At 43.6% G+C, this 26,984-nt stretch overlaps 1 protein-coding gene across 1 annotated transcript in view; it reads left to right on the top strand.

Moving 5' to 3' along the window:
• The window catches only part of THSD4 (thrombospondin type 1 domain containing 4), a 1,773,455-nt gene that overhangs the window by 863,393 nt on the left and 883,078 nt on the right, over window positions 1-26,984 (top strand). The window lies entirely within an intron of this gene.

Genomic DNA, 26,984 nt, shown 5'->3' with positions numbered 1-26,984 from the left:
CAAGTCCTACCTGATCGCTCTGTATGCGTTTTTCTCTCGCAGCCGTGTGTGTTTGAATGCGTTACGAGTCATAAATTTCCATCGTCTCTCTGTTGAAGAGATAGGCGGTTAGGGCGGCCATTCTCATCTTGTTATATCTAAAGCGCGGCGAGTGTTCACCGGTGCTTACCTCAAGTACTAACGTTGTCCTGTTGTCTGTAGAGAGATGTGCGCGCGCAGGCGTCTATGTGTGTCATTTATACGTAGTCATGGAGACGGAGGCGGGGCGCCGTGGTCCAACCATGTTGCCGGAGCACGTACGCCTCGCGCCCCACTCCCGGGTGGTAACCCAGGGGCGGGGAAGTCTCCATGGCAACCTATGTTCCGCTAAGTGCGGTAAATCGAGCTAGCAATGTCTAACACATATACGCTACTTTAAATTCCGATGGCTAGATATACTAATAGTTAAATGCTATATGTGTGATTTTACGTGAGTTCCTACAGTACCTTACGTATATTATGTGTGTGCTGTGTTATCTTTCATCTACGAGTTCAAGCAGCAGACATTTCCCCAAATCGACTTTTAAACAATTAAAGCATGCAATGATTATTCAGCATAACTTGATTATTAATATACATCTCAAAATAAACTCGTTACGTGTTCCGATGCCTGAAGTGCATCTTTAGTTGTCCAGCATCTGTGAATATGCATATACAATCGACAATACTAGGTTACAAGAAACACATATAGTTAATCTCTTCGTTCATTCCTTTAGGCATCAGAGAGCTCAATCGGTCAATCCAAAAGGTTTCTCGTTGGTCCATAGTTTTCTGGAAATTTTCATGTGGATCTCTCTTCTCCACTAACTCCAGAATTGCAAATCGTATTTGTGCCAAGTTGTGTCTCTTCTCTTGCCAGTGTCTTGCCACAGCCGAGGTTGTGTTTTTATTACGTATGCAAGATCTGTGTTCGTTCCATCTTGTTTTGGCTGTTCTCATGGTTTGTCCAACATAATGTAATCCACAGGGACATTTAATTGTGTATATCACATTTACAGAGTCGCATGTCCCGAAACTCCTTAATTTAATGGTTTCTCCTGTGTACGGATGTTTCAAAGTATCCCCTTTCATTATGTAGCCGCAGTTGTTACAATTCAGACAGGGAAAGGTGCCACATCTTTTCGTAGTTTTCTTTTTTTGTGCTGGTCTGGTTTTTACCAGTTTATCCTTAAGATTATGGCTTCGTTGGTATGCGAATACCGGAACTTCTTTGAAGAGGTGTTCAACTCGGTGGTCGCAGGTCATTGTGTTCCAATGTTTTTTGATGATTGTCTTGATTCGGTTACTCTGTCTTGAATATTTTGTCACAAAGACTAAGGGAGATTCATCTTTCTTTTTAGTTTTTGTCTTCAATAAGTCTCCCCTTACCTGTGTTGCTATGCGTGTTTCTGCTGCCAACACTTCTTCTTGCTTGTAACCGCGGTCAAAGAATTTCTTTCCCATTTCTTTAACCTCCCTTTCGTACTCTATTGGATCGCTCACTAATCTTTTCACACGGAGCATCTGACTGTATGGTAAATTTTTAATGAGGCTTGGTTGGTGAAAGCTTAATCGATGTAGTAAATTATTTCGATCCGTGGATTTACGAAAAATGGTTGTTTGATATCCTGTATTTGTTATTCTGATTTGTACATCCAAGAAATGTATGCTTTCGCGAGAGTGCTCATGTGTAAACTGTATTCGCGTGTCTATACTGTTGAGATAATCAAAGAATTCAAGTAGTTCTAATTCACTGCCTTTCCATATTCCAAATATATCGTCGATGTATCTTATCCAGATCCCTAGCTGTTGTTGCCACCGTTGGTTTAGTAGGATGTTTTCAGTTTCGAATTTGTGCATGAATGAGTTAGCGTAGGACGGTGCCATGGTTGCTCCCATGGCTGTGCCAGCTACCTGTAGGTAATAATGTTCTTCGTATCTGAAATACGAGTTGTTACTAATGAACTCGAGGAGTGCCATTATGAATTCTTTTTGTGCTCCTATTTCATCCGCTTTAAGGAGTATCCACTCTACTGCTTCATTTCCTAGATCGTGTGGAATTGACGTGTATAAGCTTTTAACATCGATTGTGAAGCAAATGTTTCCAGGGTCGAATGGTGTTGAATTCAGATGTTGCAAGAAATGGGTGGAATCTCTGATGTATGTACTTGTTTTTTGTATAAGGGGTTGTAAGAAGTAGTCCACATATTTACCTAGGGGTTCTAGGATGCTGTTTATTCCTGCAACAATAGGTCTGCCTGGTGGTTTCACTGGATCCTTGTGTACCTTTGGGAGAGTGTAGAAATGTGGTATCCGAGGATATGAGTTTATTAAGAATTTCTTTGTGTGATGATTGATCCATGTGAGTTCCTCTGCTTTATTCAAAAGGGTCTCCAAGTTCTGTCTGATCTCTGCTGTCGGATCATTCACTAGTCTTGCGTAGGTGTTACTGTCTCTGAGTTGTCTTTCACATTCCTCATTGTAGTCGGTCGTATTCAACAGCACTAGACCCCCTCCTTTGTCTGCTGCTCTTATTGTAATATTGGCATCACCATATAGGTCTTGTATTAGTTTTAGTTCATGTGGTTTCATATTACGTCTACTTTTAGACTTGTAATGTATCTTTTCAAAATCTCTCATTACTTGTTTTTGGAAAATATCTATTGATGGGACACTAATTGGAGGGATAAAGGTACTTTTACTTCTGAACTCTTTAAGGTCTTCTTCTTTTTCCCTTATGCTTTCAGTCTCCAATTCTTCGAAAAATACTTTCAACTTCATCTTTCTGATTAGTTTATATAGTTCAATTTTGGATTCAAATAAAGTACTGTCATATGTTGGTACAAAACTTAAGCCTTTTTGTAGTGTCTGTAGTTCTTGGGTCGTCAATATCCTTGTTGACAGGTTTATCACGATATTTTCTTTTGTTGTAATCTTGTGCTCGGTTTCCCTCTTTGTCTTTCTCTTCCCCCTTCTTGTTCGCCTCTGCCTTTTTCTAAAAAAGCTGTTCTACCTCTTGTTGAGACTTCTGAGGGTCTTGTATTCTCTGAGGTTGTTGGCAGATTTTCTTCTTCCACATTAGTTGACTCTCTTTCTGTATCTGTGCCTGAACTGGACGTTTCACTCGTATTCGTGGGTTTAGGTTTTCTTATAGGAGGACCATATCTGTCCATCCAGGTGTAAACTTCGTTCTTTAAATAATCGTATGTATCTCTTTTGAATTTTCGAATCTTTTTTGTTTCCAGCTCTGCCTTGTATTCGGCTCGTAGATGAAAGATAACACAGCACACACATAATATACGTAAGGTACTGTAGGAACTCACGTAAAATCACACATATAGCATTTAACTATTAGTATATCTAGCCATCGGAATTTAAAGTAGAGTATATGTGTTAGACATTGCTAGCTCGATTTACCGCACTTAGCGGAACATAGGTTGCCATGGAGACTTCCCCGCCCCTGGGTTACCACCCGGGAGTGGGGCGCGAGGCGTACGTGCTCCGGCAACATGGTTGGACCACGGCGCCCCGCCTCCATCTCCATGACTACGTATAAATGACACACATAGACGCCTGCGCGCGCACATCTCTCTACAGACAACAGGACAACGTTAGTACTTGAGGTAAGCACCGGTGAACACTCGCCGCGCTTTAGATATAACAAGATGAGAATGGCCGCCCTAACCGCCTATCTCTTCAACAGAGAGACGATGGAAATTTATGACTCGTAACGCATTCAAACACACACGGCTGCGAGAGAAAAACGCATACAGAGCGATCAGGTAGGACTTGTTTTTGGCAAGAAATCAATGTAAACATAACTGGTAATGCTGAAACTAAATGGCTTTCTCTGGTTGTTTATCTTTCATTTGGCGGAACTATTGCTTATACGTGGGACATTCCAAACGGTATGTGTGATTATGTTAATATGTTAAAATTCTGTATTGAAACCATAAAGTGTATTGAAACTAATGAAGATAAAATTATTACGAGCTTGATGATGCAATCAAGTGCCTCTATATAGCCCTGACGAAGGTTTATACCGAAATGCATTGGCAAAATGTATATTGAAGGCAAAATCTGATCGCCCAACATAGCACTATGTGAAACAATAAAGAAGAATGTTAATAAACATTCTTGGTTTAAAACTTTCGTAAAAATTGATTGAAATAAGATTTAGAAGAAGATTTTTGAATTTGAATTTTTTCGTGAATTTTTTTGAAAAATATCTTTTGAAAATTTGCAGCCCCATAGTAGGGCCAACTGAGATGCGCCAGTTATAATAAGGCAGATTTGCCTTGTTTCTCCAATTTCAGATCATTATGATCCTTGTGCTATAGGATCAAATTTAAACTGGCAGCTCCAGGTCAAAAAATGACTCTTACCTGACACCGAAGGTGAAACTTATAGATTTAATTTAAGTAAAGAAAATAAAAGAGAAACTAGTGGTGCCCACCTCTCCGATATTTGTATAATTTCTCTTTCTCAGCACAATTGAGGCGGAGGCACACCGATCTGAAAAATTGTACAAAAAGAAGACCCTAAGCAAGAATGTCATATATAGAGATTGAGGCTCTGACAAGTAACAGAGCAGATACGTTGGGCTTCACAACAGAAGAAGCAGAAACAATTCTTGGGTTAATCAAAGATAGCGGATTTGGAACAAGTAGTAAGAAGACACAAGATCCTAAACAACAGATTAAACAATTGGAATATCTGATACGGAAAGAAATAAATCACAAATTGCATGCAATTACACTAGGACGATATCACAAGAGCCAAAGGATCCCAAGAGGACTACGAATACAACTACGACCGACATTGTGTAAAGAGAGCAAAAGTTTTGTTAAGAAATGGGAAGCCATATTGAATAAATGCTCACTGGACCTCATACTATTGACTATCCAAGAGTTAGCAAATAATCTAGCAGACCTCAACAATGAAATTCAAGAGATAGAAAAAGAACTGGTGGCAACATTAAATAGAGAAGAAGTTGATATAATTTTGGAAGAAATAAATAACAAACTAGCCGAATACAAGGCAGAGCTGGAAACAAAAAAGATTCGAAAATTCAAAAGAGATACATACGATTATTTAAAGAACGAAGTTTACACCTGGATGGACAGATATGGTCCTCCTATAAGAAAACCTAAACCCACGAATACGAGTGAAACGTCCAGTTCAGGCACAGATACAGAAAGAGAGTCAACTAATGTGGAAGAAGAAAATCTGCCAACAACCTCAGAGAATACAAGACCCTCAGAAGTCTCAACAAGAGGTAGAACAGCTTTTTTAGAAAAAGGCAGAGGCGAACAAGAAGGGGGAAGAGAAAGACAAAGAGGGAAACCGAGCACAAGATTACAACAAAAGAAAATATCGTGATAAACCTGTCAACAAGGATATTGACGACCCAAGAACTACAGACACTACAAAAAGGCTTAAGTTTTGTACCAACATATGACAGTACTTTATTTGAATCCAAAATTGAACTATATAAACTAATCAGAAAGATGAAGTTGAAAGTATTTTTCGAAGAATTGGAGACTGAAAGCATAAGGGAAAAAGAAGAAGACCTTAAAGAGTTCAGAAGTAAAAGTACCTTTATCCCTCCAATTAGTGTCCCATCAATAGATATTTTCCAAAAACAAGTAATGAGAGATTTTGAAAAGATACATTACAAGTCTAAAAGTAGACGTAATATGAAACCACATGAACTAAAACTAATACAAGACCTATATGGTGATGCCAATATTACAATAAGAGCAGCAGACAAAGGAGGGGGTCTAGTGCTGTTGAATACGACCGACTACAATGAGGAATGTGAAAGACAACTCAGAGACAGTAACACCTACGCAAGACTAGTGAATGATCCGACAGCAGAGATCAGACAGAACTTGGAGACCCTTTTGAATGAAGCAGAGGAACTCGCATGGATCAATCATCACACAAAGAAATTCTTAATAAACTCATATCCTCGGATACCACATTTCTACACTCTCCCAAAGGTACACAAGGATCAAGTGAAACCACCAGGCAGACCTATTGTTGCAGGAATAAACAGCATCCTAGAACCCCTAGGTAAATATGTGGACTACTTCTTACAACCCCTTATACAAAAAACAAGTACATACATCAGAGATTCCACCCATTTCTTGCAACATCTGAATTCAACACCATTCGACCCTGGAAACATTTGCTTCACAATCGATGTTAAAAGCTTATACACGTCAATTCCACACGATCTAGGAAATGAAGCAGTAGAGTGGATACTCCTTAAAGCGGATGAAATAGGAGCACAAAAAGAATTCATAATGGCACTCCTCGAGTTCATTAGTAACAACTCGTATTTCAGATACGAAGAACATTATTACCTACAGGTAGCTGGCACAGCCATGGGAGCAACCATGGCACCGTCCTACGCTAACTCATTCATGCACAAATTCGAAACTGAAAACATCCTACTAAACCAACGGTGGCAACAACAGCTAGGGATCTGGATAAGATACATCGACGATATATTTGGCATATGGAAAGGCAGTGAATTGGAACTACTTGAATTCTTTGATTATCTCAACAGTATAGACACGCGAATACAGTTTACACATGAGCACTCTCGCGAAAGCATACATTTCTTGGATGTACAAATCAGAATAACAAATACAGGATATCAAACAACCATTTTTCGTAAATCCACGGATCGAAATAATTTACTACATCGATTAAGCTTTCACCAACCAAGCCTCATTAAAAATTTACCATACAGTCAGATGCTCCGTGTGAAAAGATTAGTGAGCGATCCAATAGAGTACGAAAGGGAGGTTAAAGAAATGGGAAAGAAATTCTTTGACCGCGGTTACAAGCAAGAAGAAGTGTTGGCAGCAGAAACACGCATAGCAACACAGGTAAGGGGAGACTTATTGAAGACAAAAACTAAAAAGAAAGATGAATCTCCCTTAGTCTTTGTGACAAAATATTCAAGACAGAGTAACCGAATCAAGACAATCATCAAAAAACATTGGAACACAATGACCTGCGACCACCGAGTTGAACACCTCTTCAAAGAAGTTCCGGTATTCGCATACCAACGAAGCCATAATCTTAAGGATAAACTGGTAAAAACCAGACCAGCACAAAAAAAGAAAACTACGAAAAGATGTGGCACCTTTCCCTGTCTGAATTGTAACAACTGCGGCTACATAATGAAAGGGGATACTTTGAAACATCCGTACACAGGAGAAACCATTAAATTAAGGAGTTTCGGGACATGCGACTCTGTAAATGTGATATACACAATTAAATGTCCCTGTGGATTACATTATGTTGGACAAACCATGAGAACAGCCAAAACAAGATGGAACGAACACAGATCTTGCATATAATAAAAACACAACCTCGGCTGTGGCAAGACACTGGCAAGAGAAGAGACACAACTTGGCACAAATACGATTTGCAATTCTGGAGTTAGTGGAGAAGAGAGATCCACATGAAAATTTCCAGAAAACTATGGACCAACGAGAAACCTTTTGGATTGACCGATTGAGCTCTCTGATGCCTAAAGGAATGAACGAAGAGATTAACTATATGTGTTTCTTGTAACCTAGTATTGTCGATTGTATATGCATATTCACAGATGCTGGACAACTAAAGATGCACTTCAGGCATCGGAACACGTAACGGGTTTATTTTGAGATGTATATTAATAATCAAGTTATGCTGAATAATCATTGCATGCTTTAATTGTTTAAAAGTCGATTTGGGGAAATGTCTGCTACTTGAACTCGTAGATGAAAGATAACACAGCACACACATAATATACGTAAGGTACTGTAGGAACTCACGTAAAATCACACATATAGCATTTAACTATTAGTATATCTAGCCATCGGAATTTAAAGTAGAGTATATGTGTTAGACATTGCTAGCTCGATTTACCGCACTTAGCGGAACATAGGTTGCCATGGAGACTTCCCCGCCCCTGGGTTACCACCCGGGAGTGGGGCGCGAGGCGTACGTGCTCCGGCAACATGGTTGGACCACGGCGCCCCGCCTCCGTCTCCATGACTACGTATAAATGACACACATAGACGCCTGCGCGCGCACATCTCTCTACAGACAACAGGACAACGTTAGTACTTGAGGTAAGCACCGGTGAACACTCGCCGCGCTTTAGATATAACAAGATGAGAATGGCCGCCCTAACCGCCTATCTCTTCAACAGAGAGACGATGGAAATGTATGACTCGTAACGCATTCAAACACACACGGCTGCGAGAGAAAAACGCATACAGAGCGATCAGGTAGGACTTGTTTTTGGCAAGAAATCAATGTAAACATAACTGGTAACGCTGAAACTAAATGGCTTTCTCTGGTTGTTTATCTTTCATTTGGCGGAACTATTGCTTATACGTGGGACATTCCAAACGGTATGTGTGATTATGTTAATATGTTAAAATTCTGTATTGAAACCATAAAGTGTATTGAAACTAATGAAGATAAAATTATTACGAGCTTGATGATGCAATCAAGTGCCTCTATATAGCCCTGACGAAGGTTTATACCGAAATGCATTGGCAAAATGTATATTGAAGGCAAAATCTGATCGCCCAACATAGCACTATGTGAAACAATAAAGAAGAATGTTAATAAACATTCTTGGTTTAAAACTTTCGTAAAAATTGATTGAAATAAGATTTAGAAGAAGATTTTTGAATTTGAATTTTTTCGTGAATTTTTTTGAAAAATATCTTTTGAAAATTTGCAGCCCCATAGTAGGGCCAACTGAGATGCGCCAGTTATAATAAGGCAGATTTGCCTTGTTTCTCCAATTTCACATGGTTGCTTAGAGTACCATAACTGGCTAATTTCTGAGGTTTTTCGTTTTTTTTGTAACCATAATATCCCTTTAACAAAGTTTTTTCATTGAATTTGATAGGTTTTTATTAGTGCAACTTAACCATAACGTCCCTTTAGATTCAGTGAATATATATATATATTATATCCATAGCTCCACCCTACCCACCCTATAGTTAAGGCGAGTGACATGAGCCGTAGGAAACCCGAACATTCTATTGCTAATAACATTTGACTTGGTAGACGGATTTGGATGACATTTTCCAAACAAAAGGTTTGTCAGGGGGGCCCCTTACACTGAACATTATTGGAAAGATTCATTAGGAAATTAAAAGGTTATTAAGAAAGCAAAACACTGTTTTCGGCCTACTTTGATTCATTTTCCCAGATAGAAAAGGTCAAAATGGTATCAAGCCAAAGTGCAAGAAATGATGGACGGAATTGGACCAAATAAGAGTCAACTTGGGAACGAAACGTTGACTTAATTTGCGGGACAAGTTTTAAAATATTTGAGGGGGAAAGTGGTGCCCCCTTCTCCCAAAAAAATTACTATATCTCCAACGGTGCTTTGGAACAGTGAGGCTTTTCAGAAATGAAATCCGCCATTTTATTTATTTTTTGCTCGATGCAAATGATTGCAGCAGTAATGCCAGGGGAATTCGAAAATTTTAAGTGCAAAATAAAATGCTATTTGGTAGGGGGAAAAGGATTAAATGGGATCAGGCTAGAGGTGGGGGAGAGGAAAAGAGGACGCCATGTGGAATTGGAGAATTAGAGGTTTGGGGAGCCAGTTACAGTTTGAACGTTTTCAGATTATTGGGGGAATACCAGGGGGAATGTCGCCAGTTTATGCGGTAATAACACAAGGCGTGCTTGGAAAAGAAAATGTGTCACATGAAGCAAAGAGTGAAAGGGGAGAGGGCCAGGGAGGAAAAAGGCAGCTATAGGGTTTGGGGGAACCAGAGGAGAGGGTCATCTGTGAGTGCCTGTGAGGGCAGGGAAGAGATGATTTATTTCCAAGCATTTTCGCCTTATCACAGGAATACCGGGGGAATACCGCGGGCATGAGTAGTTCATTGCTGCTGTATCTGCAGTTCATTCCCATTATCGAGGGCATCCTGCGGGAATTGGAAGAGCGTGAAAACAAGTAATGTTATACCTAGTGTGCCCAAAGGAACCTATTGGCACAAGATGTTCAGTGGCCACGGCCAAACGACCTTGCCACAAGCCATGGCTGAAGAGCATGCTTAGTGGGCCCCAAAGAAACCCATTGGTGCAATATGCAAAGTGGCCACAGCTGTATGCTTGGCTACCAAGCCCCAAAGAAACCTATTGGTTCAAAATGTATATTGACCACGGCCGAAGGCCATGGCTCGTGAACCCTAAAGAAAGCTACTGGTGCAACATGAACTGTGCCTACTGCCAAAGGCCATGGCTAATGGGCCCGAAAGAAACCTATTGGTGGAACATGTGCACTGGCCATGGCCAAAGTCTGTGGCCACTGGCCATGGCTGAAGGCCATGACTAGTCGGCTTGAAAGAAACCTGGTTGTTCAAATTGTACAGTGGGCATGGCCAAAGGCCATGGCTAGTAGGTCCGAAAGAAACCTATTGCTGCAACAATCCTCCTAGCTCTAACCCCACCCCTTTATTAACTCTTAGCAACATCCCTCATAGGGTACACTATGAAAATGACACTCTCTGAAAATGTTCCTTTTGCACAATCCTATTGAAGGAAAACGGTACTTGAGGAAAAGCACTTAAGATTGTGTTTTTAAAGGAATTGAGTGGAACAAGCTGGCACTCTTGTTCTCAGCAAAGCAAGGGCTTACTTCGATGTTCACATGTTCTCTGTCAAGTCTGACTTAATGCACATACATGTATCAGAGAGATCTCAAGTTGCCCCATGTCAAGGGAGTAGAGTTTCCAACAATGGAATTTTGCATTCTGGAATTGAAAGTTCTTTTTTTATACATAAATGCAGGTCTATAAGAACTGTAATGTCAAGGAATGAAAACAGAACTGGATGAGTTACTCCCCATGGCATGGAACACCTTGATAGCGTGTGTTATAAAAACACACACACACACACATGCACATACGCCAGTTGTATGGTCTGATTTATGAAGTGTGATACTAAAGAAGATGTTATGTATTGCAGAGTTAATCCAGAAACTAGGTGTGTCGGGGGGGCTTGCCGGGAAAAGATCCCTTTACAAAAAAGTGTATGCTCAATCATTATGAAATTGGTACTATGTATTAGTGTTATTGTGAAAGTCTGACACAAAACATCTCCATCGTGTGTCTAGTATCTTTAACAAGCACACGTGCAGCAATAAGAAAGCGGCACAACGATTTGATTCGATTTTTTTCTTACAAAGCGCAACACGTCCATAGGCCAGAGTGCACACCATAAAAACACGCATAAGCAAGGTAACATATACCAAAAAGTGTCAGACAGAAGGCAAACACAGGAAACATTGTATTTCAGGCAACAGCTAACATTTCCCATGGGTACTCCAAATATGTCAGTTTCGGATAATGCCAAGTTAGCATGTGATGACAGATTGCCCAGGTTCTTACATAAACTCAAAAACAAAGGTACATTACTTTGGCCACACTCTATAATAATGCAATCTGTGTTGCTTTTGGTGCACCAATTATTAATTTGCACCCTACGCAGAAATATCAGGTTCTGTGTTCGGATGCAATTTTGCCCCACTCTTTGATGTAGGCATGCCAAGACTTTGTTCCTGAGAGCCTCTCTTGGCTCAGGACCAATCACATCGCTGGCCCTCACACATGACAATCAAAATGATCCACAAACTACACAGCCCAACCATGCACCCCATCCATTGACACACCCGGGCTCTTATCCAAATCTCCCCGTCCACGAGGCTTTGTTAACGTAATAAACATCACCACCACGGTAGACTAATTGCGCCAATAGAGGTGGTGGCATACACTGCAACAGCCAGGGGAAACCATGTTGTGGTCTGAGGAGGAAAGGAAGAGGGCCAAGTGGGCCTGAAGTGGAGTGAGTGTGTCTGATTGTGGCGGGGAGGGGGGTGCTTCTGTAATCCTTGGCAATGGATCAAATCCAGGCCTGATGATGAAAAGTGGGGCGAGAGACCACTCGTAATACCAAGCATTTTATTTTAAGCACTTTTGGAATACATTGTTGCATTGTACTAAAATGAATCAATTATGTTTGCATTGATGAACTTAAGATGTGTTGAAACGTGCCCTGAAAGCGTGGAGGCTATTTCACATGGTAAAGTTTTAAATGTAGTACCCGCTGCTGCGCTTAGGGACCGGAGTTCAACATGAAGCGCCTTATAAAAAAAGAAATTATTATTACCCTTTTTATTATTAGTCTGGGAGAAGCGAGCTATGGGGCTACACAGTCACACCATTAACAGATGTGCCCTTTTCAAGTCCCAATTTACTTAGCATAAAAGCTTTTTCAAAACATACACTTAGCACAGGGGCACTGCGCTGGTCTTGGAAGCAAGACCACACAGAACAACAGAGGTTCGAATCCCGCATCCGCGCTTAGAAACCAAACTCGGGTATGGTATTAGGTGTAAAGCAATTAAATAAATAAATAAAATAAAAACCTAAAGGTTTGACAGCCACGAATACAGCCCCTTTTTCCCCAAATATACCAATTTGGTTTCTGTGCGTGTATATGCCACGCTAGGGTACAGCATACCCCAAAACTTTCATTGCCTGCACCTATGCCCATGTGTGCACACGCATACATTTAGGAAATCGCATAAAAATGCAAGACACACTGAATGGATGGAAGCATGGATAGATGGATGAGCAGACAGATAGATTGGTGGATTTAGGGATGGGTGGACGGATAGATTGGTAGATTTAGGGATGGGTGGACGGATAGATTGGTGGATTTAGGGATGGGTGGACGAATAGATTGGTAGATTTAGGCGGATGGATAGATAAATCAGTCGATATGTGGACGCATTTTTTGTTATTTTCTTTAAGTGCTTATGGTTATATAACAAAACCTTTTACACTACAATTTTACAGAGGAACAAACACAAGAATGAATGAAGAATGAGAACGGGGCAGGTGGGTTCAGAGTAGAACTCCACCCCCCCTCCTCCCCCCGTGACCCCCACTCTCCCCCTCCCCCTTGGCTGGTGCTTACGGCTTGAACATGCTGCCCCTCCCTCTCTCGCTGAATGGACCATTTACCCAGGAAACGGGTAATAGTAGCAGTAAAAATGAGCAATGCCTTTTGCTTGCCATTCCTATACGGTGTTCTTTCCAACAAGGTTCCTCCGGCCTATTTACTTATAAAAGCGCCTTGAGAATCTATGAAAAGTTCCCCGCGGAGGCGCTACTCGCAGGGTGAGGGGGTCCGCCGGGAAGCAGCACCTGGCCGCCTTCGCTTGCGGGCATACGCTGCTCTGTATCAAACAGCGCAAATCCCAAAAAAGAAAACCAGCGCGGAAGGTGAAATGGTCGGCGTGATTTAATCGCCTGGGGGCTTGTTATTCCATGCTTGCTCTGCGGTGGCGGGAAGCAATAACTGCGCGGCGACACGCTCCGAATCAGATCAGGTCAAAGACAAACCTGCGGAGGATAGAGGCCGGAAGTCTTTCATGAAGTTCTAGGGCGTGTATCTCAACCAGAGGACAGGCTTTTCCTGCGCAAAGTTCGGGGAGAGGGGGGCAAACAGGGGCCAGTGCAACTGCTGTTCGCCTGTTCCGCAGCAACATAGTTGCTAGCTGGCCCCTTGTCTTCAGGGGCGCCCTTATCCAGCTCTGTTCCTTAGCAACCATCCATTGCAGGTCCACTCAGCCGTCACCCTTCTGAGATCAACAAAATCAGTGCCCCTGGCTGTACCATTAAGTGGGATTGGAAAACGATGGGGGTGGGGTTCTCCTTAGGGGGTGTGGCCTAGTATCCCCTCTCACCTACGTTTGGGGGGATGCTGGTAATAGAAGTGCAGCTGGCTCGCACGGGCATTAAAACCTTTGATGACTTAACTCGAAAACAAAAGGAGAGCTGGGCAGTCCAGCGCTCCTCCTGTTTCTGAGTACAGATACCTCAAGCAGCCCGTGAAGCCAAAACACTGTACGGTTACACAGGCTGCTTGCAGGTGTCAGTACTTCTGAAGTGCTGACACCTGCAGGCAGCCTCTGTGACTGCAGTGCTTCAGCTATACAGGCTGCCTGACGGTGGTGTCGGTGTGGCTGGGGCTAGTCGAGGCTGGGCCTGGGCAGGGTCCCAGCTCAGGGGCCCTTTTTGGAGGTTGCTGGGGCTCAGCCCCAGCAGGCCCCAGCCCACTTATTGTGTAGGCATATTGTGGCATATTGTGTACCGATCTCTCTCTCGCTCGCTCTCTCTCCACTCTTTCTTTTCTTTCTTTCTTTCTTTCTTTCTTTCTTTCTTTCTTTCTTTCTTTCTTTCTTTCTTTCTTTCTTTCTTTCTTTCTTTCTTTCTTTCTTTCTTTCTTTCTTTCTCTCTCTCTCTCTCCCTCTCTCTCTCACTCTGTGCCTCTGTATCTCTCCATAGCCGCGAATCATGTTATCAGATGCAGCTTTGCTAGAGACAACCCAGCCGTTGCTGACAGCAGCATAATCACAGAAAAAAACACATATCTTGAAAGAGAGGGGAGAGTCTTGCGTTCTGGTATGGATAAGAGTAGAGGGAGAGCAGTAGGAGTGAACAGAAGTCTCTTTGATCTGTGGGTCACAGGTTTGAATCCCGGTTAGCCAATGCAGCCTTTGTGGTTGTTAAATGAGTACCAACTTTGGTTGGCTAATAATAAATGTATTTTAAAATATTCCATGTACAGCGTTTTGGTGAAAAAGCTACATACATAAATAACTATTAGAATATTGCTTATTCATTATTCAGGACTTGTGCGGGGACCTTCAGTACAGAAGGCTTCACAAAATAGGTATGTCTGTATTGCCTGCATACATTTGCAATAACCAGTTTTAAGTGTCAGTCAAGTGCGGTGGATGTTCCAAAGTTCAACGCCTTTGTTGGCAAGAGTTTAATACAATTCCCTTCTTGCTCGAGGTTGGTTGGAATAGGTGATGGACAGCCAAGGAATCAAGGTTTTTTCCCAGGACACAATGTGAGGTTTTGTGTGATGTATATGTTGTCCCATTGCACCTTCTCCAGCAGGCTATCAAAGACCCTTCATGGTACCTGCACTCTGTAACTCACTCACCATAATGTAGCTAAATTAGTACCCGATCTGATGGTCAATTGACCCTTCGGCTTCCATCCATCGTTGTGGTTTTTGCTGCCAGGCTGCGCCTCCCTTTCAAATTCTCTTTTTTTCTTCTTTCTTAGGTGAAGTGTCCTTGACTGCAATGTAGCTTCCCAATGCACCCTGTGCACAGCACCTTTCATTCAACTCTCCAATTCTCCAAGGTCCTGTTTTCTTATGACGTTCAGGAGTGCGCAATAGGGCTGATGAGAAGAGGTCTCGGCCCCAATATATATTGTGTACCGTGGCTTCATCAAAATAAATTACAAAGTGATCTGCACTTTGGAAAGGGGGTGATAGGTAGGAGTTGGTGGGGAACCTCCCCATTAAAATAAAAAAATAAACAAGAGTAAATTACCACGTAGTAATTTATTTTGAAGAAACCACATAGTACCATATGTCTTGAGGAACTCCTCATCTGTGTAAAGAGAGGTAGAGTTGTTTGGACTTTCTGCAGAGCTTCTGAAATGTGATTTGCTAGACATGTGCTTGGCCTCAAGCCCAGGCACTGTATCTCTCCAGCCCTGAAATCTCTCCACTGGCCCCTGGTGGCTTCAAGGATCAAGTTCAAGACCCTCTGCATCGTCCACAAGGCTTTCTGGTGACGGGCCCCGCGCTGCATCCAATTCTCTCTTCCAAAATACCTTCCTTCTCAAGCCCTTCGCTCTCTAAGGGTTGACGCTTCTCCAGGCAGAGAGTGGGGGTAGATCTCTCTCCTCTGTAGGTGCCTCCCTCTGGAATGGCCTCCCTGCCCCTCTGAAATTGAGCAGGCCCCCTGAAGTTCCAGAAACAGCTCAAGACCCTCCTTTTCTCCTCTGCTTTCTCTCTCTTTCTCCCCTGCAGACCTACCCGTTTCCTGCGCCAACTGGTTGCTTGGCTACTGTCAGAGTCTACTGGATACCAATTTCCTCCATGATCAGTCTACCCTGCATTGCCTCTGGGCCTACCGCGCACTTAGGGGCTGTAACTGTTACCCACAGCCCCCTGTCTCCAAGCACTTACCCAGAGCCGCGCTGCCCTGGCTCCACTTACTCAGAGCAATGCTGCCCTGATTGCACTTCCCCCTTTCCTCCCCCAGGCACTCCACCCTCCTCCCTCCTGCACTTTACGTCTTTACGCTGTCGCACTTGTAGGATCTGAATGACACAAGGCCTAATACGATTGTTTGTCTTGTCATCCCTCTGTCCTCCCTGCCTTCTCTTTTCCCAATTCGAAAAACTTGTGTACAGGCGCTTTATAAATTACATATATCATATATAATATCATTTGTAAAACTATGATTTGAAGTGCAAGAGCACACAGTGTCAACACAATTCCATTGACAGACTACATTTTTGTTTTTTAATGTTTTTGTAAAAGTTATGTTTTATGCCACGTCAATGTGAATGGGTATGATTGTGAAATGTTGATCTGCAATGGTCTTGACTAGGGTCCTGCCAAATTCATATTCTGCCGATGTGTTTCGGACAAAAAAGGGTCTACATTATACATTCATTTTCCAAATATGAGTCTGATGGAATTGTTGAATACAAAATCTGATTTGCAGGAAAGTTTTATCTGTAAAACCTACTTTTGCAGAATTTCTTCCAAGCAAATATATTGATCAATTTTAAAAGCAGTTTTAGAAAATTGAAAAGCCAACATCGCCAATTTTTCAGGACTCTAGTCACCTCATGGAGAACACAGTTATAAATATAGTTGCCTGGTTACCTGTTTAGAAAAAAAGCCACCCTGATCTTGACCAGTAACTGTTCTGGCCTTCATTGGCATTTAAGTTGCTGTGCGCCCCATTGTGAGTATCACTTAATTTGTGCCTTGTGGGGAATTAAATTGGGGCAAAGGGCACATGGAATTTTACCCAGCTTGGGCTGCATAGCCTCGGGCCAAGAAAAGACCCCAATGCACAGTGAGTGTGCCTAGGTTTCAGCATGAGTTTTGGGGTATCTTTCTGAAAGATACCTGACTGACTGGTCTCTGTTCGGCTGTTTCAAGGGACCATGTCCCATAGCAGGCCTCATTGAGCCGTAAACATCAAGCTCTTTTTTGCACATTAGGGCTTGTTTGAACGTCTAGGGATTTGCTGGTGATTGTGCCGAAGAGTTAGTTTGAATGATTGTATAGAAAGTAATGGGTGATGGCATAGAATGGGTTGTAATTGTAATGAGTTATTTATAACATGCTTAATACCCAGAGGGGTTTATGGTTAAAGGGTCGAATGCAATTGTTTTGAATTCAATAGTTTTGAACCAAAAGGATGAAAACAAAAAAATCGAATGCACGTTTTTATTTATTTATTTTTTGGGGGGGTTCCCCCCAAACCCCAGTTTTTGGGGTACAAACCAGTTTTTTTCCTATACGAAAGCCAAAAAAATATACATTTAAAAAAAGGCATTGAACTTTTTTTCCGGTCCTTTTGTTTCGAAACTATTGAATTTCGAAACAATGTATTCGACCCTTTGACTGGACACCCCCCAGAGGTTTCTAAGCACGGACCAGAGGATCGAACCTGTGTTTCTCCACCTCGTCTTGCATTCAAGACGAGCACGTTGCCCCTGAGCTATCTTTTAATGAGTGTACACAGTGTCCTGGATGGTTGCCCGGTAGGGTTTGATTGTTTGTGTGTATAGAGAGCCGTGGGTGTCTGTGATTTAATGTGCTTGTTATTTGAGGATCTTTGCCATGGGTCTATTCGTAGTGGGATGCAAGGGGCAATGACAGTGGTCTGGGAGTATACAGGGAGACCGAGGAGTACACTGGAGGTCTGGGAGGTGGAGTTTCAAGTTCCCGCTCAGTTTCTAGGCTCACAGTAGTGATCTGAAATGACTCGAAAGGAGCATCAGTGGCCCCTCCCTATAAAACGACCACCCCTGGAGGCAGGGAGAACACAACATGCTTTGCCATAAAAGGCCCACTCCCAACTCCGGCCTTCACCTCCTTATCCAGAATGAAGTCAATTGGTTCTAAGGATTGTTTTCATAACTTTTTTTTTTTTTAAGACTGTCGATTTTCTCTGCCTGCTATTACCAGACAGAGACCAGGGGCCCGATTACAGAAATTTTGCCCCAGTGCAAGTGAAAAGTTTGCACGGTATTAGCACTAGGGCAAAGTTTGCCCTATTTTTAAAAAACCCTTTGACATATTAGAAAACTATTGCACCATGACAAGTGCAGTTTGTCATGGTATAAGCACCAGGGCAAGAATTACCCTTGGGCAAAAAATATACATTTTCACTCCACTATTGCACCAGTGCAAAGTTTGCTCTAGTGCTAATACGGAATGGCATTAGCACTAGGGCAAACATTGCCCTGGTGAAAAAACACATCGGAAAGCATATTTTTTGCAACATGGCATTTTTTTTTTTTGCTGCTTATACCATGCCAAACTGCACTCGTCAAGGTGAAATAGTTTTCTAATATGTCCACGTGTTTTTAGTGCTAATACCGTGCAAATTTAGCAATTGCACCAGTGCAAAGTTTCTGTAATCTGGCCCCAGATTGGCACAAAGGATGCGTGAAAAGAGGGGGAGCGATGCAAAAGTAAAGGACCATAATAGCAGCAATTTCATTGGTGGCGAGTTCACCTTACCTTACCTCCATGTGCCATGAATAATGTATCTGCGGGAGTGGGCGGAGCCTACAGTGATGCCTTATGAGAATTCAGGATGAACAGACTCGCTCTAAGAGCAAGCTCTCACCGTCGGTGCGCTCCTTGCACTCTGACTTGAAGGAGTGCACCGTGACTGCTTGCAACAGTACAACTGATTGCAAGTGTGTTTCGATTGCAGCTTACATCTGTCACGCCATGCGCGTTTACGCAAAGCTAATGAAATGTGTTTACAAGGAAGAGGGGCGGTAGTAGGCGCACTTTCTTTAATACTTAATTATCGCTTGTGCCCTGAGACAAGGAAAGCCGGATTTTCCGCCCCTCCCTAGACACTCGCCTGATTCCATCATAAATGCAGTTGCAGTGTTTGATATGTGCTATACACTGCGACATCAGGTTTTCATGTATGTTTCATGCCGGATTCTGATTCTTGGAATTTTTTGCACGGTCCAAAGTGACTTTTTTGCACTGTAAAGTCATTGTATAGTCATTTTTGTAGTACAAAATGACTTTGCACAAACTTTGCACTGCAAAAATACACTTTGCACAGTTCCATGAATTAGGGTTTGTGTTGGCAGCGCCAAGTCACTTGTCAGCAGTGCGGAGTCACTTTGAACCGTGCAAAAAAATCCCATGAATCGGGCCCACCCATAATGTTTATTTTGTATGTAGTTAAGTAGTATTTTGTAAACGCGCCCGTATGCAGAACAAAAGCTGCCTTGAGGCGCTATGAAAGGGCGGCGGAAGGAGGGGAGAGCGAAAGGGAAAGGTGGTGGAATGGGAATGGTTGGAGAAGGTGCGATAGTATTGGAGCGGGAGAAAGTAAACATGGGAAGAAAGTATGACTGCAAACATTCCAGGTGAACAAAGTGCATGTTGAAACAGGAAGGTCTAGTTGCACGTATAAGAAGACAGCAGAAGGAATAGGCACCGAACCTGTGGAACCGTGGGCAAATGATTGAAGGCACATCGCCCAGGGAGTGCCGCCGCCAAGCAGGGGCGCAACGAAACCTACATTTTGGGGGGGAGCTAGCAGCTGATGGGAGGGGTCAGTTCAGAAAGTGGGCAGGGCAAACCTAGAGGCTCCGCCCCTCCTCTGTTCTACCCCAAGGGTTGTCTGAAGTGGGGCCCAAGCATCAAATGGTATCGTCCCTGCATTATAACTACGTGCACACGCGCACACACACACACAATTACGCCTCCACTCATCCCATTCACCATCCACTCGCTCATTTACATGCACATCCAGGGCCCCCATACATCGAACACTCATTGACACACACTCCTTGCACACATGCATACATACATAATGAGCTAACATGCAACACCCTTAAACACTGCTAGTTTCAGAAAAGTCTTCCCTCGCAAGCGTGGGCATCAGCTTGTTTCCTTCGGATGTGAAAGTGCATATAATGTTGTTATATATCCGCTCGCATCCGTGGGGAGGGGGCTGTTGTGTGCATTTGATTTTCGTTAGGGAGAGAGGGGAGGGAAGACTTTCTTGAAACCAGCAGCTTCAAAGTTTTGCTGCGTTTGTGCAAATACATTCTTCGGCACAAACACAGCAACACTTTAAAGCCTGGTTTCAGGAAAATCTTCTCTAAGCTATGTGTGGATGCCCCGCACCTGAGTTCACATTTAGGGGGTGCAGAAGCCCGTATAGCTCAATGGGGTTGCCCGCCTGGGTGCCACTATACTGCTGAGGAAGTAAGGTGTGCAAATCCCAGAAGAGAAGTTCAGCTTTGAGCAACTAAATACCTGCATTATTTGTGATTAGTCCCATTTCCATGAGTTAGACTCGGGCTGCTCTATTCTAGGTGGTCTGAATCCCCCAATTTATGGTATTCAATGTATCAACCTCGGAAGGAGCAAGGGCTGAGTCGCCGCTACTGGGATGCAAACCTGTGTGCTGTGCGCTGTACTCAAATGTTTGGGGTGGGTGCTGAAATCACGGACCTATTTAACAGTATACAGCTATTCTAATTTCTGTCCCACTCGCCTGCAGGGTCGTACCGCACTCACGCTTGCCCGCAGTCATGCACACAAGAAGACACGGGACGCAATGTGTTCCGTTCCGCGTCCCGGCGGCAACTGCCCGTACGGGCATGATTTATTCCAACGCGCATGCGTGTAGCCAGAACGAGGCTCGCGCATGCGTCAATCGTGACTGGCACGTCACACAACAGACGAATTTCATAATCGATTTCCAATAAATGGTATTGGGACCCCCTTTTATTTTCAGAAGTCGTTGGTCGCAATGAGTGCCCCTTGACAGGACTCTTAACACTACCCGTTACTCCAGGCAGTTGATGTCATGGTGTTGACACCTTTCTAACAATGCCGCTCCGCTCTGATCCCCCTCATCACACAGGCCGGAGCTTCCTCTGCAAGTTCCCTGCCAAATAACACATGCACGATCAAGGGTGCTGCACATGGGGCAGGGTGGGTGTCTGCTCTCCTCCTATGCCATCATCAATCTTTTCTCTACTGCACCACCCTCTTAAACTCCCTCACCCTTCTGGCCGCTAAAAACACAAGTTCAGGATCAATTCCATTAAAACATGGTTTCCGATTTCCCTTTGCTTAACTTCCTGGTTTGAAGCACAGGCAACATCGCCCTCTAGTGTCTAACGAATGTAACCAGCCAGAAACACAATAATCAAAGGGCCTCATTACGACCCAGGCGGTAAGTTACCGCCTGGGCCGTGACTTTACCACCATGGCGTAAACTATGTTTACGCCATGGTGGTTGGCGGATTTACCGCCCCATTCCAACCTTGGCGGGCGGTAAATCCCCATTTTCCCATTTTCCCTTCCCCATTCCCATTTTGCCCCATAGGGCATAATGGGAGTGGGGAAGGCGTTAATTACGCCACCGTAAATTACTGTGGCGTAATTAACATCAAGGTCCCTTAGCGCCATGGATTTTAACACCTGCTAAAAGCAGGTGTTAAAACCTCCATGGCGCTAAGGGACCTCGGAATCAGGCGGTAAGGGTCGGCGCTGTTTACGCCGCCGTAAAACCCTTACCGCCTGAGTCGTAATGAGGCCCAAAATGTTGAAACCATGGGGCCGGTCTGTAAATAAAGGCAGTGGTCGAAGTGGGTGAGAGTAGTGCTCTTCTACTTTTTTAATTAAGTTTTTACTGTTCCTATACTTTTATTTAAAAAATAAACTGTTCCCGAATAGCTTTGTTTTAAAAAAAAAAGTGTAGGAAGAATTTGAAACATACCGTTCCGTGCACTGCACTGAACGTCCCCTTAAACAGCAGGAGCATTTGTTTAGGGGTTTGTATGGTGTGTGGGAGGGTGAGTGGCGACAGGGCATGAGTCTGCCGGTAGGGGCACTGAACAACCGGCAGGCCTGACCTGCAGGTAGTTCAGTCCCCTACTGGCAGGTTTTTCACTGAAGCACTGGCAGTGTTAACAACAGTGTTGGTGCTTCAGTGTTCCCATTCCCATGGAGTCCATGGGGATGGGAACTTACCGTACCGTCGCCTGTGATATCCGGGTAACACTGGGATGCCAGGCCCCGGTAACAGTAAGGCGAGGGTGCCGGTAACCTCGCAATGAGGCCCATGTCATGGACTAATTGAAAGAAAAGGACACTGCTATGGCACAAAGGAATAGCTTCAGCGTCCCACAGGCTTCCTCTTCCGATTGCAGGAACAGGGTAAAAGGAATAACACACAATCGTAATGGGTGTGTCCTTTCAACTTCTTCATGATTACAGGAAAACCAAAAAGGCTGGAGAGTGTGCAGTACTGAAGTAAACGGCCGTCCCAGGACTGTTTTCCATGATGACCCTTTGTCACCCCCTCCCGCCCCCACGAGCTCAATGAAGCTGCAGCTAAAAAACACGGATTGCAGTTTTCTTAGTCACTTTTTCACTCCGTTACTACCATGTAATGAAGAAGTCTATGGTACGTTAGTGCCTAGAAGCTGCCACACTCTTACATTGTGCTTTACAAGGCCGCTTTACATTACAAAACATTACTTAAAGATCTAATGCACTGCAAAAAGAAATGTTAGCATATTGTTCAGTTAGTACAATGAAAAATATCAAACATTGTCCATTCCACTCTCTACCATCTAAGGACATGGTTCTCCCTCTCTTTTGGGGACTTTACATTTATAATGAGGCTGCACTTCACTTTGAGGAATTATGCTGCCCAAATGGATGCTGGCCTGCTCCACTTGGAAACTCGTAAATATCAGTGTGCGTACTTTATTTTGGCTTGTTACATCTAGTCTGGTGAGTGTGCGCCATGCATTTTTCAGTGTTTGTGTTGTTTGCAATGCTCAGCTTCACCTGGGCCATGTGCTAGAAACCACCTTCCAAGATGGTGGTTTGATTTTTCTATCCACTTTGTCCCTACCGGACACAGCTCCTGCTGCAATGTGATTTGTCTTTGAGATACACTTAAGGACCAATCCGGACACCAGCAGATGAACGCCGGCCCTCCTCTCCAAGGCCCACCTTCTAAGGCCCCTGTTTGTTTTCCAGTTCATTGCCCAGATCGTGAGGTGAGTGCCCCCCCGTTGGTTGTCCGTGTGCCGGTTTGATCCCCCCACACCCCCGTTGGCCGCATGTATGCCTGTTGGATTCCCCCACTCCCGTTGGTCGCCTGTATGCCTGTTGGATTCCCCCACCCCCGTTGGTCGCCTGTGTGCCTGTTTGACTCCCCACCCCTATTGGTCACCTGTATGCCTGTTGGATCCCTCCACTCCCCTCCGTTGGTCACCTGTGTGCCTGTTTGATCCCCCCACCCTCCAATTGGTCGCCTGTGTGACTGTTTGATCCCCACACCCCTGTGTTGGTGTGTGCCTGTTTGTTTGATCCTCCCACCCACCATTGGTTGCCTGTAAACCTGTTGGAACCCCCACCACCCCGTTGGCTGCCTTTGTGCCTGTTTGATCCCCCAAGTCCCCCGTTGGTCGCCTGTGTGCCTGTATGATCCCCCACCCCCCGTTGGTCGCCTGTGTGCCTGTATGATCCCCCACCCCCCGCTGGTCGCCTGTGTGGCGTGGTGTGTCAGGCCACGCCCCCGTTGGTCGCCTGTGCGGCATGGTGTCCCCCCCCATTGTTTTGTCCTCGTAACTGTGTGTAGCTGCACCCTTAACTAGAGACTGGCACCACTTTACTACCGTTGATCTGAACATAGTATAAGTATGTACCTGCCACCTTGTAACATGGGGTTGACACCATGCTATTCCATGCAGATATTAACCATGCATTAATGTGTAGCTCGCCTCCCTGTATTTTGTGGCTGGCACCATGCACTTAACCATCGATTCTGACCTTGCATCTGTGTGTAGCTGCCGCCATGCAACATGTGGCTGGCACCATGTATTTGCCTACTGATTTTGACTATGCATTCATATGTAGCTGCCGCTGTGTAACATGCGGCTGGCACCTTAAACTTACCCACCTATCTTCTGTATATATTGTGAGTAATGCACTTAATGTAACTATACCGTAACCGTATTCATAAGTCACAGTGCCTTGATACCCCAGGGTTATGGTGCGCTTTATACATGTCAAAATAAATGAATAAATAAAATTGTTGGTTCTATTTTTAGTAAGGGATTTATATACATAGGGCCCGATACATGGAATTATCTGCACAGTTCATAGTGACTTTGCACTGCTGAAAAGTGATTTTGCACTGCCAACACAAACCCTGATTCATTGAACTGTGCACAGTGTATTTTTGCAGTGCAAAGTCTTTTTTACTGCAAAAATGACTTTGCACTGCAAAATTACACTTTGCATAGTTCCATGAATCAAGGGTTGTGTCGGTAGTGCAAAGTCACTTTTCAGCCGTGCAAAGTCAATTTGAAGCGTGCAAATAATTGCATGAATCAGGCTCACAGCATCAAACCTTTCTTTGAGAAATCAGAAATGTTCCATAATTACCACCTTAGTGACTCTACACACGTGTTTCAAATCAGATCAGTCGCAAACAGCAGCCCAGTGTGATATATCCCAGTTTCGGCATTGGTGACTCTCCCAGAAGTATATTAGGATTAGGAGTGTGCTTTCAAAGTGTGCTGCAGAAGAAAAGTAACAAAACCCATGCAGGAGAGACTTGTTCAAAAGGAAAGCACATCTGTCTGAAAGAGATGTCGCAAAAAGTATTAAAGAGTAAACGGGGCCCCTGATTACGTTAATGACAAATGAAGCCAGATTTATGGTATCACTCTAGAGGCCAATGTAGGCAGCAAAATAGAAAAAAACTCATATTTCTTAAAAGATGGTGTGAAAATCTCTTTTTTAATTACGCATGTGGTGTCTGGTTTATGTCTTATAGCAGAAGGCATGTGACCAAGCAGTTTGGACTGGACTGCCCTGTTTGGGGTGGGACCAAGCCTGATTTGCAAATGGTCTTTCCCCTTTTGTAATGGCTAGGCAGGCAAAGAACAATGGTCGGTAGGGTTGCCCAGAGCAATGCCAGAGGTTAATATTAATTTTAAACATTCCAGCCACCCCCCATTTCACCCCTTTTGTTTAGCTATATTCACCTCGAGTGGAACGGGCATGCCCAGACGTGGGTCTTGTGCCTTCTTGGCCTAAAGGCCCAAGCTACTCCGCACTGATGAAGCCCAACGAGGCTGAAACATATTTTGGGATGCTTGTGGTTTCGTACAGAAGGGATGTGACCAAGCAGTTCAGGCTGGACTGCCCTGTTTGGGTTGGGAAGAAGCCTGATTGGCATATGGTTGCTTCCCTTTTGTAATGGCTTGACAGGTGAAGAACGATGGTCCAAAGGATTTCCCAGAGCAATGCCAGAGGTTAAGAATAATTCTAAACCTTCAAGCCATCACCCTTTTTGTTTTGCTTATGTCTTATAACTTTCAGACTTGTACATTGAAATATAGTATAGAAGCTGAAAGTATCACATGTCCACCCTCCTCTAGTATAAAGGTTAGATTGTAGGTCAGGAGTCTGCATCCTTTGGCTCTCCAGATGTCTTGGACTACAACTCCTATCAGTCGTAGCCAGCATTGTAAACGGTAAGTGATCATGGGAGTTGTAGTCCATGCGTTAGGCCATTGGCAGAAGCTGCAGTAATGCCATCTTGGTTGGGGCAGACTAACATTGCTACCTCTGAGATCTTGCTGTTATGTGAACATTTTAATCTGAAGGTCGAAAGCTGGCACAGAATGGCATACAAGAAACAACCCCGTGTGGTGTTAACGCTGCAAAGTATTCCAAGAAAGAACATAGGCAATAGGACAACACCATGCATTTATATGGTATTTGGCGCACTCTACTGGGCTTTTCCAAAATTGCTAACAGTTTTGCAGCAATTCTAAGATCAATGAACGTGTTAGCTGAAACTCGCTGTTTTTGTATGTATCTTACTTTACTATCCCATCCTAAAACACAAAGTAAAAAATGACATTTTCAGAGAATGAGGACATCGTGCAAGCATGCATTAAAATAATTAACCAAAGTTGTGAGATCCCCTCTAATTCGGATGACCATGGCTTACATAGGAGTGTCTACAGTCACGTTTCAGCCTTTTGTGACTAACCACAGGACAAATGTGCCATGTGCACGAGTGACCTGGTTCCTAGTGATAGCCTCGACATCCAAAGCATCGAATGCAAAAGCCTCGAAAAAAAATGCATCGAAAAAATGCTTTTTTTTCCAACTTTTTTTTAATGAGGGGGGGGGGGTTCTCCCCAACCCCCATTTTTTTTACCCCTTAAAACCCATTTTAATAAAAAAAAAACTTTACCTACAAAAAAACATTTTTTCGAGGCTTTTGCATGCAATGCTTTGTATTCGAGGGAATCACTGCAGACCCAGCGACCTCACAGATGATGTCAAGCAAGGCTGGGACACTTTTCTGGGTTGCTGATGCTGTTCTAGTTCAGAGGAGAATTGCCTAGCTGGGCTGTCCTGGTGGGTGGGACCAGACGAACATGTAGCTCTTCTCCGGTAGGGCACAGCAGGATCAAATTTAATTGCAGAAACACTTTCGCCTAACAAAAAGAATTACTGCATAGGAGCACATTCCCATATCAGTTTTTAGGGTAAAAGATGGGATGTGCAAGTGCATCTGCCCTTTTTACCCCAAAATATGCACCCTATTCTCAATGTGCAGCTGAAAATGTGCACGACAGATGCACACCTTAAATGTCTTTTCTCGACTTCCTTGTGTAAAAATGAGGGGGTGTTTCTGCACATTCTAAAGTGCATCCTGCACTCATCAACATAATGAGCTTTAAAATGTGCAGGAAAAAATC

Source organism: Ambystoma mexicanum, chromosome 11 (genome assembly GCF_040938575.1).
Source record: "Ambystoma mexicanum isolate Mex_15411 chromosome 11, UKY_AmexF1_1, whole genome shotgun sequence".
NCBI lineage: Eukaryota > Metazoa > Chordata > Amphibia > Caudata > Ambystomatidae > Ambystoma > Ambystoma mexicanum.
Note: the sequence above shows the minus strand (reverse complement) of the source record. Positions and strands in the feature narration are given on the sequence as shown.